Here is a 16,844-nt window from a genome sequence, read left to right as displayed (position 1 = left end):
AGTTCCCGTATATTACACACACACACACACACACACACACACGGTCTCACCAATGGTTATTTTATTTTATGTTGTGCTCTGAGGGCTTTCAAAACACAGGTGACCCACAGCTCAATACTGTGACTGAATCAGAGCTGCTGCTGCTCTGCTAATGTGCAGCTCACACTGTGTCTTCTGTGTAGACATGGTGTTACAGCCCGGTCCCATTGCGTCTGTCATTAAAAACAGTTCTGGGGTCTGAAAAGCAAGACACTTGCATTGTGGTGATGCAGTTTAAATACCTCCATTACAGCCTATTCCAGAGTATTGCTCCAAGCACAGACATAGCTGGGAGCCTACTGGTCTTTACAAATACATACTGCCGAGCACGATGGCTGTAAATGGGCAGTTGGATTGCCTTTGCAATCAAAGAAGAGAAAATTCAGCCTCGGAGAAAGGGCGGAAATGCTAAAGTTTCTTTTCAATCCCCCCTCTTCCCGCTAGCTTAATTTGCAGTTCTGTGCCAAAGACGTATGCACAATTGTAGGCTTATAAACATCCGCCAACACAGACGCACAAACAAGCGCGAGAGGGAGTGAGAGAGCGAGACAGGGGGAGAAGGGGTATTACAAGCCATAAAACAGGAAGTAGATGGGCGCACAGGGAGCAACTCTGGTCTTATTGTTTGAACTTGATTGATACAACTATGAAACAGTTCAGACAGATGCGGGGTTAGGGAGGGGGAGCAGGAACTAGACAGATAGGGGTGAGAGGGAACTGTGGATTGGTGAGGGTGGTGGGGCAGAGAGGGAAAGGAGCAGGATGCCCAGCATGATAGATAGAACTATGAAACTACTAAGACACGGAGAGCAAAAAAGGTAAGAAAGCAAAATGTTAAAGGAAGAGAGAAAAGATTAGAAAAACAGAAATCAACAGCAGTGGTGAGGAAGACTATGCTCCCAAATGAGAGGTGGCAGTATAGCAACACGTATTCTTTAAATGTCACGAGAAACTCTGGAAATCTTTCACTTTACTCCTCGAACTGCAAAAATACCCAAAATAAGTTTGTAAAAAGCTCTAGTACAGCAGCAGGGAGCTCTCTGTCATACTAACTGCAATAATTTGTAATTACTATTCACAAAGCAGGTAGAGGAGATTTAACGTCAGTAAATGAACGGATGATATGACTCTTGAATTGGCCGGCTGATAGATTCATTTATAAAATGACTTTACTGTCATACCTTTTCAATTACATCCCATTCCTTCCCCTTTAGCCACAGTGCGGGTGATTATGTGGACATTTATATTTGGAATTTTTATGTGGCCACAATCAACCTGTCTTTTCATTTTCCTTTAAAATGAACCTGTCAGCTTTCTTTTTGTTATTATCATATCTCTTAAATGCGTATATGCATGTGTACATGTCATTAAGTCTGCCTGCCAGCTCCCTGACACACACACCTCTAATTGCCATTCTCCTTATCTCCACACACACAGTGACAGGGAAACACACACTAACAAGACACACTTGGACATTAGCGCACATGCGCACACACACACACAACCATGGTCATCCATCACTGTGGCGAACCCCTGTGCTGTACTGTGATTGGATGTCAGGTTGGCCTAGTGTTGCGACCCGTTGGCCTATCGATTTTACCAGTCAGCATGGCCCCACTTGGTGTCAGGATGTTTGTTGTTGTTGAGCATCCTATCAGGCACACATTTACTCTCATCCAAACACACACACAAACATTAACATTGGTGGTCCAGAGTGCAATCCAGGGCACACGCTAACAAACAGTTTCCCATTTTAGCTACTTGGAGCTTGACTGGTATCTCCATCACTTTTTCCATTTATCTATCTTTTTGCACTGTTTCCCCCTTTGCCATTTTCACTATTACTATTTTCTGTCCAGCTTCTTTACTCCATCTGTTTCTGCTGTCTTGTTAGGCTTTCATTCCCACTTCTGTTGTTTTTACCCCTCTCCTTCTCTGCACCTCCATCCATCGATTCCCCCCTTCTCTTCCCTTACTACCTTATCCTCAACAAAAAACCTTTGACAACACCTCCCTCCTTTCTATTTCTCCCTTGTTTTATCCATACTAATATATCAACCCTTATGTCCATCTCCCTGTTCCTCCTTTCATTCTTTCCTACCTAGTTTATTGTGAACATCACACACTTTCATTACACTAGTTTATTCAGTAGCCAGCAGCTATGCCACGCTCTTCACAGTGGTTTATTGCTGCCTGCCCTCTCTTATTTATTCTCTCATACCCACACTTCTTCTTCCTCTCATTTCTCTCTCTTTAGCTATCTCTGCTTCTCTTTCGCTATCTCAGTCTCTCCCCAGTTTACCATAACCATGATTTCAGTCTCAGTTGCTTCATTACAAGCTGCTGCTTTTATGGGCCATCTGTAGAACTATCTGCATTTGTCACACATACACACACACACACACACACACACACACACACACACACACACACACACACACACACACACACACATGCACGCGCACACATGCACGCGCACACGCACACGCACACATTCAAAGGCCTGCATGTAAAGGACTATACAGTTTCTCTCTTTCTACCACACATACACATTCTCACACATGTAACCATTTACCTGGCTTTTATTTCTCCCTAGATAAGCAATTACAGCCGAGTCCAAGTACAGAGAGCACAAGAAAGAGGGGAAGAGGTGGGGAGGAAAGAACTGAGCAGAGGGTAAAAAGCACGAGAGAATGCTGCCATGCTTTTAGACTTTTTAGTGAGACAAATGGCACTGCAGACTGGAAGACTGGTGAGGGGGAGTGAAGGACAGTGAAGTGGGCGAGGGGGACAGAGAGCAAGACAGGAAAACAGAGGCACAGAGACGGGGGGGTGATTCATGGAGTTCAGAGGTTTTACACCTCAGTCAGCAGTAATTTTTTTTACAAGATGAACTGAGTTTCAGACCTGAACAGAGTACAGTAGAAGGTAAAATGCTTGAATGCAAAACATAGAATATGTGGTAAGAAATCATATACATAGATTAAAGGGCAAAAAATAAAAAATAAACCAAAAATGTGATTTTGAAGTTTTTTTAAGATGTATAACACAAAAAGATTTTGTTTTTAGAGAGTTCTGTAACAATCAGGTGTCTCTTCTGGGGCACTTAGATTTACCGCCTGTCAACTTCCGAGTCAGTTGCCTGTCAGTTTGATTCATTTATCACTGTGACCAACTCTTTTTATAGACTTGTGAAGGACTTGTATCATAAAACACTTTTTGTCTAATAAGTTAACACCACTTTACAGCCTTAGTTGTACATCATAAACCATACTGTATGATACAGTGTGCCTCTCCTGACAGTGTAATCATGCTGCCACTTTACACAACAAACACATTTTATCTGTTTAATCTGTTTCTCTAATCCAAGCAGAGGCACTATTAAGCAATCATGAATAAATAAAAAAAACACAAGAAAATAGTTTTATATAACAGGCCCAGAATATACATGTTGTTACTACTTTTAAAGATCAGCGTGAATGTTTTGCACATTTATTTTCCAAACCTTTATTTTGCACAAGGTGACGTTCTGAATACATCCTTTTCTTCATGTCAAATTTTCTGTAACGTGCACGTGAGGCGTACATTAGCATTCTGATACAGCTTGGCAAAATGTGATTGGCAGTTTCCTGTCTGCAGCAATAGGTTGCCATTACCAAATAAATGAGACGGGTTTAGAATTGCTGGAGTTAAATGTCATTGCCGGGGCAAGCCGTGTGGAATATTTAGGACCAGGACGCGGCAGCTCTGGTGCAGGTGAGTATTTATTAACGAAGGGAAAAACAAACAACAAAGGCACTGGGAACATGAAACTGGAACCTAAACTGGGTAAAACTAACAAAACAAACCACAAACGAAGATGCAAGGAGGTCCGGGGAAATACACAAGGAGAGATGCAGGGAGACCGAGGGGAAACAACACAGACGAACCAGCAACTACTATGACAGAAGACACAACTTAAATACACTCAGAGAACACAGGGAGATTACACACAGGTGGGGAACACAGCTGGGAGTGATTAACGTGACGAGACTAGGGAGGCAAACTGAAAACACTCACATAAGACGCAGACCTTCACAATAAAACAGGAACTACGCATGAAAGGACACAAACTAAAAAACACGGACTAGATACAGGAACACACGGGCAGAACAGAGTACACAAACGCTGGGTCAAAAGGACCCAGGATCATGACAGATAACCCTTCTGTGAAACTGCCCTTGCTACTGAAGGAAGAGGATTTGAAAATAAAAAAAATAAAAAATAAAAAATTATGTTATATTGTACTACACTTGTTATCCATTCAATTTTAGATTATTTTATAATCTACAATAGCATGCAAAGATCACGAGTCATCCCTCGTTTTTATATATTTGATTCACATAATCATTGTCAGTATGTACAGAGGAGGCCAGTAGAGAGGTACATCAGTGATACGGTCATCTGTAAAACACAGCGGAGGCTCTGTCAAGGTTTGGTGCTGTATTTCAGTATATTGTGTTGGGGATTTTGTCAAAATTATGGAATTATGAACACAGAAACATACAGTTAGATTTTAATACCATGTAATACTATCTGAAAAGCATCTAATTGGCAACAGCTTCATTTTTCAACATTTATCCCAAACACAGTGCCAATGCAATAAAAGTGTACCTGGACACAAATTTTAAAAAAGCGCACAATGGAAAACTCTCAATGGACTGACCTCGACAGAGCTTGGACCTCAACGTTACTGAAGCAGAGCAGGATCATGTTGACAGAGAATGGAACAAGAGGCAGCCAACATCCAAAACATCGTTTTAGAGCTTTGCATGTTCTCCAAGAAGCCTGGAGAACTATTCCTAAAGGTTGCTCAAACAGATTGTAAGAAACCTTGCTTAACAGAGATCAGGCTGTGTACACACTATGTTTTCATAAATTGCTGCACTTTATATAGAAATGACGGGTTGCTCAAGACTTTTGACAGCACTCCATGTACATCTGTCTGGATTAATTAAACGATTATAATCTTAATTCTAAAATAAAATGCTGCTTGTGGTAGCATGCATCAGAGTCGCAAGCAGGTATGTGATTGAAATTGTTAATGTGTCCTTGATTGTACAAACAAAAACTTTAAGGGGTTATGTGGTAGTTTTGGAAATAATCCAATGTTGTGGTTGAAAAATGTCAGACGTGTTTTTGCCCATTTTGTTCAAAAATAATACATCCATATATTTATAATATTGACAGTGGAACCTTTCCCACCAAACAATCCCTGTATTGTTAGAAAGTTGCTGCAGAGCTGTCAAGTAACTGTCATACTAGGATTCGAGTTATTTTCTGAAATTCTAACTATGACAGCTTAACAATCACGAATGGGATAATGTGAAATTATTCTACATGGCTTTGTGCTTTTTAATATGAAAAGATTAATGCCAAGATGAGATATCCACCATTTGAAAAATGTGACACCTTTCTCTATAAAAGCATTAAAAGAATGAAAAAAAAGCAGTTAAAAGAATCGTGCTGAGCAGAAGCTGAGCAAATACAAAGAGTGATGGGATGAATGGTAAAAGTTTTCTCCTTGATGTGGTTATACACCAAGAAGAAAGCTTTTCTGTTTATGTGACTATATGTATATGTAGGTATCAACTACATTTATTTCTATACAGTGTATATGTGTGTGTTAAAGCAGTTAAAGAAGAACATTGGAGCTGCTATGTAGGTCCTTGTAATAAAATCTTACAGCGTGTGATAAACAAAAGGAGCTAAAGTGAAGTTCACAGCTGGGCACTGTTTTAAAAGAGTAGTTAAGGTAACCCCCTCACCTCCACCCCCCACCACACACACTTCTATATAACGTTTGTGATGGCGAAGAGAAGAGAGTTGACATGATATATGATAATGGAAATGGAACAACAAGTACCAGCAGTTCTGGCCTCTTCCAGCTATTACCAGCCACAGTCCAAAGTGAGGAACAGCAGGGGGTAGGACTAAGATCTTTTCCAGACAAATTCCCTTTTCAGCCTCAAACTGACTCTCGGTGGCGAACCGCTAGCAACAAAACGAGCCATTCATTTTCACATTCATTGGTAAATGGTAAATGGCCTGTATTTATATGTATTTCACTTCCTGGTCAAAATGACAAGCTGTGAGACTAGATTGTCTGAACCCTCTCGGGTCCAACTCATCATTGGTGATAACCCTAATCCTAAATTATGTCCTAAAAATATGTAATTTTTATCTTTGTTTAAAACTGTTCTCCACAGTCTTGGCAATAAGGTGACAAAGAAAGCAATCTGACTGTGTCAAAATAAATAGGCTTGGGGTTGATGATGACCTAGACCTTAATAAAAACATACATTTTACATTCAGAGAAGTATGTGTGGTGGTAAGAGATGCCATCTACAGATACAGCCATTTAAAATTGACCAGCAAGTCTATGGCAGATTTTTTAAAAAATTTATTTATTATCATTATTGTTTACTTTTAATCACATATTCGCTTATATTTTGGTAATTTAATAAAAGAAATCAGATTTATATATATATATATATATATATATATATATATATATATGCTGCAACATTCTTGCCTGTGCTGGATTATGGTGATATTCTATATATGAATGCTTCTGCTCAATGTCTTCGAATGGTTGATTCTGTGTATCATGCTTCTCTGAGGTTCATCACTAACTGTAAATTTCAGACTCACCACTGTGAGTTATACTCTCAGGTAGGATGGCCTGCTTTGGTAAGTCGGAGGAACTCTCATTTATACAGTTTTATATATAAGGCGATACTTGGGTTGCTGCCTTCTTATATATGTTCCCTGCTTGTAATGAAACATGCTGGTCGGTATTCTCTTCGTCCGCATGGTTACTTGTTGCTTTCTGTTCCATTTGCCCGAACTGAACTTGGTAAAAGAGCTTTTGTCCATTTAGCACCCTCGGCCTGGAACAAACTGCAGAAGGAATGGAAAATGACTGAATTCATTTCATTAAGTGATTTTAAATCTAAACTACGAATCCTTGAGGCCAAGTCCATAACATGCAACTGTTTCAATTAGATTGATTGTCATTTTAACTGACTTTTTATTTTATTTGAATTTTATTGAATTTTATTTTATTTGTATTCTTTCACTTATTGTTGCATGTGTGTTGTTGCTGCCTGTGTTTGAGTAATTTCTGTAACTGTGAGACATCTGCTGCTGCCTATCTTGGCCAGGTCTCCCTTGAAAAAGAGGTTTTTAATCTCAATGGGATCTTCCTGGTTAAATAAAGGTTAATAAATAAATAAATAAATATATATATACATATATATATATATTTTAAACCTCTCAGTAATAGGAACTGGAGTCTAGCTCTGCAGTGTTTGTGTAAGGGTAATGGCCATTTTCACCTTTATCCTGCAGCAATCATCCACTTGAGTTGTGATTACATGACCACTTAATATTGAAAGTGTCATAAGTACTCCGCAGCTCTGCATTTGGTGAAACTGACAACCTGATGATGTTGGCACTATTTGTCTGTTCTAATCATGTTGCAAAAGTACATTGGTAGCTTAATTGCCTCCTAAGGGACTAAGACAGAGCCATGTTTGGAAAGCAATCCAGCAAAATTGAAAATACAACTGAGAAAGAGCTAGAAAGATTTTCTTTAATGTTTTGTATGGGTAGGCCATTAGACTTTACACCAGAGACCTTCATTTGTGGTTTCTCTCTAACATGAGCAGTTCAGTACCCAACATAGAGTTTTCTGAGCCAGAACTGGCATTTTGGCTGTTTGAATGTGCACTGATATCAAACGCCAGCCTGGCATGCAAATACTTATAAAATAGAGAGAGTAAATAGAAAGCAAATTTGGTTTATATCTCCATTGGATCTGCGAATCAGCCATTCTGTTAGGTAGTCCCGGCTTTTGCCTTCAGAACTTTCCTAATTCTTCATGGCTTAAATTCAACAAGATGATGACACCTTGATTTTCGTCCATACATGACAGGGTAGCACAAACCTGCTCCAGATTTGTCAGCTGCACATCCATGATGCATATGTCCTGTTCCATTGTATCCCAAAAGTGCTCTACTGGATCTACTCTGAGCTTTGTTCTGCTGGAGGTTTCTTTTTTATGTTAAGAGAGTTTTTCCTTCCCACTGTTCCCAAGTGCTTGCTCATAGGGGGTCATCTGGTTCTTTTCTTCTGTATTATTGTAGGATCCTTACCTTACAATATAAGGCACCTTGAGGCGACTATTACTTGCGCTGTATAAATCAAACAAAATTGAATTTAATTGAAACTGATGTGCTGTGTATTCATAGCTACACTTCTGCCCACCTTGGCGCTAACAAATGGATGAGTTATTCTGGCCTTCCTATCAGCTCCAAGCAGCCTGGCCATTCTCCTCTGACCCTTGGCATCAAATAGGCATTTTCATTTCATTTTTTTCCTTTCACTTACTGAGTAAGCACTGCTTACTGAATATTTTTCAGACCATTCTCTATAAATCCTAGCGATGAAAAACCCCTGTAGATCAACAGCTCCTGAAGACCAAGCTGTCTGTCACCAACAACAACGCTGCATTTAAATTCACTTGAATCACCTTTCTTCTCCAAGTATGTTTGTTTTGAACTTCAGCAGGTGATCTCACGAAGCCTGCATGCCTAAAAGCACTAAGCTGCTGCCATATGGTTGACTGATTAGCTGTTTGCTATATAGAACAGTTGAACAGATGCACTTAATGAAACAGAGGGCAAGTATGTAAGCCAAGCATGAAATAAAAAAGGCTACATTTCAGTAGATGCCCTACATACTCTTTCATTGTACTCTAACAATTAAAACAGACACAATACACAGGATAATTAGTTGTTCTAATATTGTTAGTAACTAACATGGTTGATATAATGTCAGAGTAAGAGTAAGCAAAAATATGTGTTAACAAATCATTTAATGTCTTCTGTAATGTCACTGTTGCATATAATAGAGAAGACTAGGGCACTAGCAAGCTTTAAGGCAGGTCATGTGTGTTAAAAGATGAACTGCTTGGTTTTAACTGGGTGATGAGATGGCCACAATGGTCTTCCAAACTATGAGTTACAACGCTAAAACAAGGAAGACAGCACTTAAGTTACACATCAGATCTTGAAGATTCAAGTTGAAAAGCTTTACTGACATACATTGTGTAATTTGAGTGTATAAGGAAAAACACACAAACACACACACACACACACAATTTGTGCTAAGGGCTTTCTTGCACCAGCGCTGTCAACACTAAGCTTCATTTCACAAACTGTATAGAACAGATGACAAGAGTGCAAAGTGCATGCTGCCTGGGGATACACATGCTACCTCTTTTCTTTTCTATGTGTTTTTAATGTAACCTTTTTTTGATCCTATTTGTACAGCCTAATAATGGTCTAAAATATACAATCCAAGGCTGTTGCTCTTTAATAATTTCAGCTAGTACTCAAACCCCATCACATTACATAATTCTTATCTAATACATAACACTAACGGCTTAGACAGTGAAGAAAATGAATGGCTCTACGAACTGAATTGACAAAATATAGGGCTTAGGATTCAGGATAGTCATCTTTCAATTGAAAGCGTCCTACAAATAATGACTTCATAAATGTACTAGGCCTGCTGCTATCTCAAATATTACCTTAATAGATAATAGTAAGATCTTTTTAAAAAGCTAAGATTTTCTTTTCATTTTAAATTTACTTTTGGGTTGTGTGAGTGCACTTCACAACAAATGTGTAAAATAGCCCAAGTTTGATTACTTCTGAAAACATTTATCGTGGGGCAAAGTGGTAGCAGAACGTGTGTGTGTGTGTGTGTGCGCGCATGTCAGAGGGAGACAGAGAGACTGTGAGGCAGAGTTAAAGCGGGAAAAACTAACAGTTGTTCAAAGCTTTAGCTCATCTGGCAGCTGTGAAGATCAGTTAATACACACAACTGTGTTGCTAATGATTGTAACTTCTAGTGTAGATCAGAGATTATGGACTCAGAGCAACAGACCACTAATGTCTCTCTGGGTTTATTACACCCCAGAACACAAACAATCAAGCACACACCCCACTCTCCCTAAAGGTAAAAGCTGCTGTGAGGGTTGCGATAGTGGTGCCTTGATGTTCAGGCTGAACAATAATTATCTGTGTTCATTGAGATCATGAAGTAGCTTCCAGCAGCCAGTGTCAGTGTATACTGTCTGACCATAAATGTTGCATATGCTGGCCTGCATAAATGCTGTTCTGATACAGAATTTACCATAACCTGATTATTTGGCAATTAAAATATCACAGTAATGATGATATATTACTGGAGTGGATGGCGGTGTGAAAACTTTGGGTTCTCCAGTAGTTAGGCTTAAATTAATGCCTCCTTCTTCGTCTACTTTTTACGATACTGCTCAGTAAATATCACATATATATCACTAAAGGGGCCGCTGTAGATGCAATTATTGGACATAATATTTAATCAACACTACTAAGAAGAACCCGCATTCATAATAAGCAGATATAGTGAGTAGCCTGGTTTTCCTTTGAAATATATTGCAGCTGACTACAAATTTCCATATGCCAGAATTAGACCCATCCAAGGGAGGATGCAATTTAATGTGGCAGGGTAAAACAAGTTATTCATTTTGAGGGTAGACAATAACCCTGTCCAACACAATTACCTCATTTTTGTGGATGGAGTATCCATCTAAAAATGTTAGTTGAAAAGATGTGCTTAGGTTTTTTTCCAGGCTTGCAATTTCCCTGTATGTAATTGAATGAGCAGATAATGACAGCAGTCTGACTGCTCACAAAGAAACATGGGGATGTCAATTATAAGCTCTTTACCTCCACTTCACCGGTGTGTGTGTGTGTGTGGTCGTTCACGTGCACTCTAGCGTGAGTGTTTGTGTGTGGGCCTCTTGCGTGCATGTCACCGCACGTGCATATACAAGGATTGGTGTGTGTGTTTTGAGTCCATGTGGGTGTAACTCCTTGATGCTGTGATCAATGTTTCTCTGAGGTTTGGTTCAATAAACCATTAGATATCTCCCTAAAGACATCCTGCCAACAGAACTTCATTAGACTGACACACATACATATAAAGAAAAAAGAAAACATGCCACACACACACCTGTTACCTCAAAATGTATCCTGTTTTAACAGGCTGTGGGCGTCGGAAATGAACATAATCCAGTTCTAGTTTGTTTGCGGTTGCTTCTTTTGTTTCTTTTTTCTTTTACTAAAGCAGTACTCTGCAGCATCAGCTATCATTTGATCTGACCTAAAAGGGCTGACTCTGACTGGAACAAATATGCTCGAGCAGACTTGATCAAACAAAATAGTAAACCGTCCAGTGACACAGGCAACACAAGAAACGGACACGTTTTCTTTTATTGAAGTGACTTACTGTAGATGATGGTGATACATTGCTAAAGGAACACACTGTGTGTTATGAGGATTTCTTTGATATGCTTTTTGCTGAGAAGTATAGCTGGTGGATTATCTTCGTGTCCAGCACAGTGATTATTTACTTCACTGCAGTTAAAAGAAATATGTTACACAGACTGAACTGCATCAAGTACCACACAAAATAGCAAACACAGAGAAGCAAAAGTAATAACAATTTTCTCAGTGCATGAAGAAAAGCTTGTGTGTATTACTAAAAATCAGTAAACCATTAAGCTCCGTCTTAGCCTTAGCTCTTATGTCAGAGTCCTGCACTGATTTTAGTAAGAGTACTGATCAGCTTTCTACTTCCTGTAGTTTTCTTCTCTGTTTCACACATTCATCTTTCACTTCTACCTCTGTCCCTTTCTTCCTCTCTTATCTCTTCTCACAGCCACCCCTCTTCTTACTATTAATTAAAAGTCTGTATCTGTGTGTGTGTGTGTGTGAGAGAGAGAGTTTGCTTGTGTGCAAACATCAGGCTTCAGTATTAATTAAAGGTGTGAATGCTAATTGGTCAGATCAATAACGGGTCGTTAGGCCTCGGGGGCTGCGAGCCAATAGGAAATCATTATGTGTCTGACATCACTGTCACTCTGCTAAACTTGCACTGCACAGTGACACCATGCATACGCAGACATGTACGTCTGCACTTGCACACAGAGATTTGCACTTGCACTGCTGTCATCTGGAAAGATAGGTTTACTTCAAACACTGTGACAGAGAGAAAAGAGCGAGAGTAAAGAAACAGAAGCTGTTATCTGAACAGAAGAAGCAAATTGGCACAAAATGTAAGCAAAGAAAGAAATTGCAGCATGTACCCAAAACAAAATCAATATCTATTAAGGAAAACAAGAGATAGCGTGAGAGAGAAGATTTTCAGAAACAAAATAGATGCAAAGCCAACATTGGGAGGAACTACATAGAGCGGATCATCTCAGAAGGCCTTTTTGTACTGATCAATACCACAGCAGCCTTTGTCTCTATGGCATTTATGACACTACTACTGCTTTCTCTTTCTTTGCAAATCTCAATATGCACCTTTCAGTATTATTTTATCTACTACAGCCTTTTATGTGCCTTACATACATATAAATACATTTTGTTGATATTTTAAAAAAAAACAAAACAAGAAAAGAGACGAGGATAGTATTTGATGAACTGTACAGGACTGGTGGCTTCTCTGATGGGATAAAGATAGCAGACAGTCAGCTCAATTTGCCATTTCAAACCAGCTTGCCTAGTACACTGACAGCTTCATGCCCCAAGTAACATCCACTGTCACATTTCCACAATATAAGCTTGTTTTTATATTAAACTGTCCTCTTCAACACCTTCTACCTCTACTCTTTATACAGCTTCACAGGCTGAAGCTGAGACAGAGCCTTAGATTTAACAGTGTAAGCACTACTTCATGCTATACAGTAAATGACTTTTTGCCACTGGATTTATCAACTGGTATTCTTGCTCTGAAATCTGATTTAAATTTCAGATCCTCAGAAATCGTCTGGTTAACAATATTTCTGGTGGCTGTGCTACTAGATGAAAATGCGATACAGTGAAGTTTGCTGTCTCCAGGGGTCACTAACCATGTTGTCACTTGTCACTGAGACAGTATATATTTAATTCTGTCAGACAAACCTTTCACTTGTCCACAAACAAAAAAGCAATATGCGAGAAGACAGCAAATTAGAGGTATGCAGGGGTAATGCTGTTAAATTGTATAGCAAACACAAACTGTTGCCTGCAGAGGCAAATATTACCAATTTGTATGTGTATGTACGTGCTGATCAAATCTGTATGTGCGTTTCTGCTCAGTTGAGACAGGCTAGCTAACTATCTTTTGTGTGATATCTAGTAGATGTGCTTACTAAAGTATAACATAGGACTGCACGATTAATCGTTAGAAAATCACAATCTCGATTCATACTTATGTGCGATCTCATTTCCAAATGACAACGATTTAAAAAAAAAAAAAAAAAAAAGACGACAACGATTGCACCGCATTTTGATCCGGGACGTAATCTGCATGAAAACAAGCGCTCACTCTTCCTGCTTGACAAATGACAAGGGCGGAGCCTTATACCACGTGATACAGAAGCTGTGCCGTGTGATGCTAAAATTGGCAGGAAAAAACAACGGAGAGCACGTCAGGGATGACGAGAAAGTGACAGGAGAAAATCCGTCCCGGTCAACCACCCAAACATCAATAACGGGAACCTTATACAGCGCTTCCCTATACACGTCGAACTCCCGCAGGCACAAAGAAATTACGGAGGCTATCACTTATCACCTGACCAAAGATATGGTCCCATCAACACTGTGCAAAACGAGGGATTTAGGAAAATGATCAACACCCTAGACAAACGCTACAGTGCCGTCCCGCAACTATTTTTCTATTGTTGCACTACCTGCTCTATACACGCAGCGTCGAGCAACGGTGGAGACGGAATTTCAAGCAGTACAACATTTTGCGGCAACAACAAAACGTGAGACATTTGTTGTTTTTATGTTTATTTATTGTTTTTATGTTCAGTCTCAACTGTTAAGAAGTTGATGTGCAGTTAATAAGTGCAATAAATATTTATATTGGAAAAGAAAATTGTGAGAGAATCGTGATCTCAATTCTAAGCCAAAAGATCGTGATTCTCATTTTATGCAAAATCGTGCAGCCCTAGTATAACATATTAAATTTAACATCTTAAGATACCCTGGAAGTGACTGACAGATACTAGGACACATGTACCCACACACAAATGTAAACAAATCTCACCTTAACTGTGTACCTACTAAATGATGCAGTCTCACTGAAAAGTTGCTTTGAGTTGTTAGCTCCCATGGATACAACAAGCAGTCACCCTCCTGTACCTACAAGCCTGCCAGTAGTGAAATCAGCGATTAATTAAAAATGACTCAGGATACCTCTGTAGTGTCTGTGTCTTTAAGTATATCTCTGTTCTAACTTGCTGTTGTTAACATTGTAAAAATATTTTATTTTTTAGTATTTAATTAGGTCTGGTGCCTTAAACTAAACAGATTTCCTCTATTTCTATATTTTTTTTTGTTTTCAAGTAGACAATTGGAAAATGAAGTGGGCTCAGCAATACAATACACACAACATAATATGGGTTGATAAATGCGCAGTAAACTTACGGGTTGGTGGAGGATTTGAACTAATGGCAATATACGATATATGATGTAATAATTTCAGATGCTAACAGACATTCAGTGGAATGGTAACTTCCAAAAAGTTGAACTACAAAGCCCACCCACGGACACACAGGCATTAATAACACTACGTACATTGTATATCCCTTCGAGGTGGTCTTTTGATGTTAAGTAGTTTTTCACTTTTCTACAATAAAAGCTTAAAGAATGTCATAAATACACATTTCCAGAAAACGAGCAAACAAAAAGCTATATTATTACCAAATCGATGGTACTACAATGCACACAGCTGGCTTGTTATTAAATTTAAACTATTACTGTTAATGACTGCTTCTGGGAAAATCAACAGGTTCAGGTTCAGAAAAAAAGCCTAAGGCTTCACAAAAACATGGATTCATGGACTACAAGCCATATTTATATATGACAAGCTACTAATGCAGTTTTCATTGAATGGTTCACACACCAGATGTAAGTCCTGATCCAGAAGCTTACCAATGGAAGCATTCATATTGGCTTTTAAAACTAAAGTTGAACATTGAAGTGATATCAGAATGTGTAGTTTGGTGCCAGCTTTTATTTTGAAGTGCACTTCACAACACCTCAACATTAAAGCTCTTTCAACCTGTATCAGTGTTGTCCCTTTTAATCTCCTCTCCTTTCATCTCTCTTCTCGCCATAATACTCTCCTCTATCACTAGTCTTTGTAACAATTGTGTAGTATCGTCTAACACCAAACACAACCCAACAAGTGGTCCTTGTGTAACTTAAATAATTTCCCTGCCAGTACATGATGGAAACATGTTCGTGTGTGCACAATTTGTCTCTGGTGTGCAATATCACCAAGGAATCAATCAAGGAGTAAAAGTTGTTTTCATCATAAAACAGAACCTAAATTATTACAGATACTATCTGCTATGACAGAAACGTTGTCTCTGAGTGAAGGACTTATTTTATTGAGTTAAAAACATAAATATATAGATGTACACTAAATGACTGGTTTATTACATACACCTACCGGTATGAAATTGGACACCTTTTTCTTTTCAGAGCTACCTTAATCCTTCATGACACGGATTCAAAAAGGTGCTGGAAACATTCCTCAGTGATGTTCGTCCATATAGATATGAGAGCACCACACAGAACTGTAACTGCAGATCCGTCAGCTGCACATCTCAGGCTTGTTACATCGTGCATTATCTTGCAGGAAACAGCCATGAGAAACTTGGCATACAGCACGAATACTCAGGTAGGCTGCTAAACAATTCTAATTTGGTACTAAAGGGCCCTAAGAAAATATCCCCCACACTATTAGACCACCACCTGCAGAATCTGGTAGGTGCAGTACACTGGTATAGCCCCTGTACTACGAGCGGCTATACCACATTCACTTAAATCACTTTTTCTCCCCATTGCCTAAATACATGTGGCTGCCATGTGATTGGCTGATTAGCGTTAACCAGCAATTTGTTTTAACAAGCAGTTGAACAGATATACCTAATAAAGCAGCAGGTGAGTCATGGCAGATGACAGCCCCTCCCTGAGCCTGGTTCTGCCGGAGGTTTCTTCCTGTTAAAAGGGAGTTTTTCCTTCCCACTGTCGCCAAAGTGCTTGCTCATAAGGGGTCATATGATTGTTGGGTTTTCCCCTGTAACGCATTATTGCAGGGTCTACCTTACAACATAAAGCGCCTCGAGGTGACTGTTGTTGTGATTTGGTTCTGTATAAATGAGATTGAATTGAAAGTGAGTGTATCTATTTGTATTAATCTCAATGCTGACAGTACTGATAGAGAAATCAATTTGAAATGACCTTTAAGTCAGAGTTTCTCTTATACTGACGACTATTTTTAACCCTTCATTTTATCTTGAAAGCTTTTAGCAGGAATGTTTGTTGACTAAATCAGCCCATACTTCACAGCAAGTAGTCAAATAAGTAGAAATGGTTTGATCAGCAATCTTGTGTTCTTTATCACAAGGTCCATTATATTGCTAATGTTAACATTTTCCCTGAAAAGACTTCCCCAAGCTGCTAATTACCAAAAGAATCAAATGCTCAGGCATCAGTTTTAGTGGGGAAAAAGCCAAAACTCAATGTGGCAGATGTTCTCACACTAAACTAAGAGTGCTGTGTTGCTATACTTTCCACTGTAATACTGCTGTTCACTTTATTAAGAAACAGTAGTTGAGATATTAAAAGCAGTGGGGTAGTTAAATA

The 16,844-nt window shown here is 39.0% G+C and overlaps 1 protein-coding gene across 1 annotated transcript in view; it reads right to left on the bottom strand.

Annotated features, from left to right (window-relative positions):
• Positions 1-16,844, bottom strand: part of csmd1a (CUB and Sushi multiple domains 1a) — a 125,624-nt gene that overhangs the window by 55,258 nt on the left and 53,522 nt on the right. The gene's annotated exons all lie outside the window — the stretch shown is intronic.

The sequence above is a fragment of the Astatotilapia calliptera genome, chromosome 22 (genome assembly GCF_964374335.1).
Source record: "Astatotilapia calliptera chromosome 22, fAstCal68.1, whole genome shotgun sequence".
NCBI classification, from domain to species: domain Eukaryota; kingdom Metazoa; phylum Chordata; class Actinopteri; order Cichliformes; family Cichlidae; genus Astatotilapia; species Astatotilapia calliptera.
This window is presented reverse-complemented; position numbering and strand designations above follow the sequence as displayed.